The sequence below is a fragment of the Abramis brama genome (assembly GCF_963993115.1).
Source record: "Abramis brama genome assembly, chromosome: 10".
NCBI classification, from domain to species: Eukaryota; Metazoa; Chordata; class Actinopteri; order Cypriniformes; family Leuciscidae; genus Abramis; species Abramis brama.
The window spans coordinates 34,973,408-34,978,966 of record NC_139972.1 but is presented as its reverse complement, the minus strand read 5'-3'; the positions used below and the strand labels follow the sequence as shown (position 1 = coordinate 34,978,966).

Sequence of the window (5,559 nt, the reverse complement as noted above, 5' to 3'; positions counted from 1 at the left end):
GGACATTTGATTAAATGTTCTAAGCCAATATTATATTATGTAAAGGCAATCATTAGACCACAGGCGTCCTTTGCAGGCTCTTGTTATAATACATAATGTACATAAGTTATATTCTTTATATTATATTTCATTATGTGTTTTAACAGTTTTGTTCTAATAAAGCATATGATTATTACTTTTGAACCAGTTATTGCCTCATTGTTATTAACAATTGTTTAAATACCTAGATATATATTCTAAGTCAAGGCTGTTGTTCACTTACAAATGTGTACTATTTTTATTAATCACAAAAAAATAAATCAGATTGTTAAATTAATCGTCGGAATAATGAACCGACTACTCGAATACCAAAATAATCGTTAGTGACAGCCCTATTAACATGAGTGCACCTCAAAAAACAAAATAATTAAAAAAAAATCCAGCATCTAAAGCAAAAAAATCTGTTGATTTCTCATATAATTACCATTTCCAATGAAGGTGCGAAGGAATCCGGTGAGCCTACATGTGTCTTCAAGAGAAGCCTCGCTGTCTTCATCATGTGTTGGCCAAAATATCCTCTCTAAAACCATCTGACACATTGACAAAATTATCATTACTTAAGAATTGTAGAGCTCAACAAAATTACATAAATGGTCCATATCTTACCAGTGGGGTGTACACTGTATCACAAGTCCTAGGAAAGAGAAGAGGAATAGTGTCTTTCCTCTCAGTTAGCAAAGGCCAGATCAATGTTTCCTTCAAACCCCGCCGAAGCTGCTTTACTTGCTTGGAAGTTCTTTCAAGGACCTTCACATAATTTAATTTGGATTGGAAACATACATTACATTTCTAAATTTTAAGAGTATTCCAACCAATAGTGCATACTCACTGCATGAATGAGCAGTTTGTCAAGGAGCCATCTTCTGTTATCTGATGTCACACCAGGCAAATCCCAGGACACTGCAAGGTCTGTAATAGCCCTCTTTTCCTCCTCTGATAATTCACCTGTGCCTTCCAACTGGTCATAAAATAATAATTATATACATTGCCTGGCCAAAAAAAAAGTGTCAAAGTTTGGATTTTAATAGGCAAATACTTAAAGAGTCAATCTTGTATTGACAACGCAAGAGGTGAGCACTCTGTAAAGTCTCCAGCACATCCAAAAGACTTTCACTGAGGTTAATGTCAGGACTCAGAGTTGCCAATTCACGTGTGAAAATTATTCCTCCTAATAGTCCATTCTTTCACAATTTGAGCCTGTTGAATCTGGACTTATTTTTTTTATTCCCAGCTAATATATTTAATGAAAATTAATAAGAGTAAAGATTAACTAACCATCTCTATTACTTGACGGACATCAGTGTCCACACAGTCCAGTATATCTATTGTGGCAGTTTCAGGGGGTCCACCAAAAAGCACGTGGATTATTGCTGGGCTTAAACCAGTTAAGCATGGACCGCCATGCAGGAATGAGTGTCCGATTATACGACCTGCCACCACAAAGAAGTCACTATCCAGAAGACTCTGTGATGTTGAGGGAATCAAGTGATCCTTTTCACCCTCAAAAAGTAGTGTTCCTCCGGGCACTTAAAGAAATAAAGCCAAGCAACATGTAACAATCCGGCATGCATTACAATAATACAAAATGCAACTCCGGTTGCATACTTCCGGTTCGTAGCGCTTGACCTGTACTAGCAGCGAGAGAATGAGTTCAAGCTCCTCATGTGCTGTTGTTGTTTGTTTTAACAATTCAAAGAAGATTTCAAACTTTTTAGAAACTGAGTGTTTCGAGCATAAGATAAGAAGGAGATAATGCCCATGTCCGGTAAAGTAATAAAGTAAACGTTTAGAGTGGTTAGTGTTAAAACTGAACTTCTCTCGTTGCTAGTACAGGTCAAGCGCTACGAACCGGAAGTAGGCAACCGGAGTCGTCGTTATGGCAGCGCAAAATAGAGCAGAATAAGGTGGATAGCAGGGGTGTCCAATCCTGCTTGTGGAGTGCCACTGTCCTGCAGAGTTTAGCACCGACCCTGATTAACCACACCTGATCCAACTAATTAAGACCATTAGACTCACTAAAAACTTCAAGGCAAGTCTGTTGGAGTTAGTTGGAGGTTAAAGGGTTAGTTCACCCAAAAATGAAAATTATGTCATTAATGACTCACCCTCATGTCGTTCCAAGCCCGTAAGACCTCCGTTCATCTTCGGAAAACACAGTTTAAGATATTTTAGATTTAGTCCGAGAGCTTTCTGTCCCTCCATTGAAAGTCAATGGACGGTATACTGTTCACGTCCAGAAAGGCAATACAGACATCATCAAAGTAGTCCATGTGACATCAGTGGCTCAATCTTAAGTTTATCAAGCGACGAGAATACTTTTTGTGCGCAAAAAGTAAACAAAAATAACGACTTTATTCCACTATTCATTTCCTTCTCTCTGGGTCTCGAGTTATTTCACGTAGTGTAATAACGTAGCGCGTCTGTGTTGTGTCTATGGTTGTACGTCACACGCATCACACATGACCAGCGTCGGCCAACAGTGAGCCTACGTGTGACGTACAACACAGACGCGCTACGCTATTTATAAACGAATATTTCCCCCCCTACGTTTTCAATAATAACATTGTGCACACAACATTGTTTTCAAAAAAGTTGTAATTTTAATAAAGTTGCATAAATCTGCTAAAATGCTGTCATTATTGCACTCCCTCACGCTATTCGAACCCAAATGAAGAAGACGTTTTAAAGAATGTCCCATCTGCTTTGATGTTGTTGATCCGCTGGTGTCTGAGAATTGCCAACGAGTTTTTACAACAGTGTTGTCAAAAATATATTCCGAAGCTGTTGGGGGAGCTATAGAGAGAAACCTGCGAGCAAAAAGCAAGAATACAGCGAAGAAATCCCGGAACTACTGAGCCCTGCTTTAACTCTGCAGGACAGTGGCCCTTCAGGAGCAGGGCTGGACACCCCTGTATTATAGGATTTACTTTACCTACCATGTAGTGTACATTTTATAGGACAAGCCCATTCTACTTTTGCCATCTTGTAGAAAGTCAAGATTGCTCTCTCCCTGTCTTCAGGACTGTCTCTCATGTCCATCTGGAAACTGAGCTCCTTTCCCCTTTCATGTGTCTTCAAAAGGTTTTCTCTGTACTTCTTTGAGGCCTCTGTTGCATCTGGCTCAAATTTCCAATCTAAAACCAGAGACATTATCCACAGAAACAAACATTAACAGGCATATGATCGGGTAAAGAAAAAAATAAAAACACAAAAAACATGACCCGTAATCTTTGAAGACCGTAGGCACATGTTGTGTTTTCAAATGAACATTATGAGATTTGCTTTTTGTTCTATACCTGTATTTCTCTGCTTAATTTATTAATTGTGGAAATAAATAAATCTAAAAATAAATGAATGCATAATTCAAAGATATATTGTGCAAGTCAACTATACAAACCATCAAGTTCAGTGCTCTCTTCATCTATTGTGATGAGCTGTGAAACTGTCATGCTTTCCTGATCTTGCATTGTGCAGTAACTGGTGCTGGGATTTACATCATTTCTTTCCTGCCTCACAACTGTACTTTCAGTGCTGCTTGAAGTGGCCCTTTCTGTAGCTCTCTCACTCACTACCTCAACACTGACCTCCACTGACCTTCAGAAAAGGGGTAAACACAGACTGTTTAAAGGGATAGGTCATGCAAAAATTGAAACTCTGTCATCAATTCATCCCTCTCATGTTGTTCCAGAACACAAATGAAGATCTTTTTAATGAAATATGAGTTCTCAATGGACACTATTCTGTCTAATGGAGGGACAGTCAGATTTATCTTCATTTGTGTTGTGAAGATGAATGAAAAACTTTTGGGTTTGGTAAGACATGAGGACAAGTAATTAATACAATTTTAATTTTTGGGTGAATTTAGCCTTTAAATGGTTTAAAAACAACAATAATAATAATGACATTTTAGTAACTAGGAGGGTTTATATATACATTGACTGGTTCAAACTGACAAAGTCTACTGTAATTCAATAGATAATAGTTCTGTCCTGTAAACCCAAAACAATGATAAATAAACATTTCCATAAGAGACTCCACATTTAAAAAATAAAACCTCAAATACCTCCCGCACTCATCACTGTGAGACTTGATAGCTGCAAAGGAAAATTCGTCTCCACACACAACACATTTCTGAGGTGGTCCAATCAACTCATCTCTGCTAGAAAGACTCTCCTTCAAGAAAACATCACAACAAAATAACATGTTATTCATGTTTAATGTAAATGTTAAAACATTCCCTGTTTGAAAGTATGTAACTTACTGGTTCAACTTCAATGTTACGTTGAAGTGGACGAATGAAAATGGTTGCATGACCAATTTGGTTTTGAGGATCTTTCAAATATTTAACATTGTATCCCTCATTTGGACAGGGTATCAGGCTGAGATAACGGCTCCTTGTGTTCCCAGATATTTTTAATAACTCAAACCCACCACCTTGTCTGAGTTTTGGATAAGCCTCCAAGATGACATCCTTACATTTTTGGGGATCTGCATGGCACCCTTTAATAAAAAATAATAATAAAAAGATAAAATGTAAGATACTGGGACAAATCTGACAGTTATCACTTATTTTTGACATACAGTTCAGTTCAGTTTTGAAAGCTCCAGACAACTTCTGTTAAAATTTTATTTAAAATGACTACTGACAGACCGTACTGTTTTTTTTTTAAAAAGGAATGTTTTTAAAAGAATATTTGCAACCAACAGTGTTGGGGCACCACTGAGAACCATGTCCTACTATAGAAGACAACAGTTAATTAATAATCCAAATGTGTTCAAGAAAACCTTGCTTTTAAACAATAACATTCCAATAAGCTGCTTTTTACATACCTCGAAAGGTGACACGTTTCTCCCCTAACCCAGCAGAGAACAAACTGTCTTTTGCACAGCGACTGGGTACTAATTCTGCATTTTTGTCATCAAGACAGCAAAAGTTATGTGTAAAGCTGCAGGATACTGCTCGACTCATTACAGGCAAGCTTGTTCGTCTTGCAAATCCTCTTCCTCTGTAAGGTGTGAATAGTCTTGCAACTTCAGCTAGAACGTGTAGGAAAGTAAACAAATCAGCCATCATTTTTAAATGAATGGGACAATAGTAACAGAAGTGCAATAAAAAAAAAAAAAAATTCTGACCTTTGTCAAATTGACATGTTTTATTTTTCTTATTTCTTGCTTTTAGCTGGCAAAAAAAAAAACTACTACTGAACAATAACCACTAATTTCTATATTTTATTATTCGAAAATGTGAGGTGAACTTTGAGAAAAAAAATTAGGGACTGAAACCCTATGAATAGCCTGTGAATAGCCAGTCGTTAGTAACTATAATGCAGACAAAAGAAATGCATATTTAGAGCCATAACCATGCTGGAGAGGTGTGAATGTGTGCAGGGGGAGACTGAGACTGAATGGGGATCGTTTGCACCACAAAACAATAGAGACAATATACTGGATAGATGGTTAGAAGATGACAATAAACATCAGTTGCATTTTAGAGTCAAATCAAAATAAAGTCATTTGACA

General features: G+C 37.2%; 1 long non-coding RNA gene across 1 annotated transcript; it reads right to left on the bottom strand.

Moving 5' to 3' along the window:
• Nucleotides 1–389: 389 nt before the first annotated feature.
• LOC311091060 lies at nt 390–1,560 on the bottom strand. The gene is made up of 4 exons (XR_014607988.1): nt 1,315–1,560; nt 869–997; nt 646–786; nt 390–569 (listed from the first exon to the last, which is right to left on the bottom strand). It is a non-coding gene; the product is annotated as an uncharacterized lncRNA (long non-coding RNA).
• Nucleotides 1,561–5,559: the final 3,999 nt, after the last annotated feature.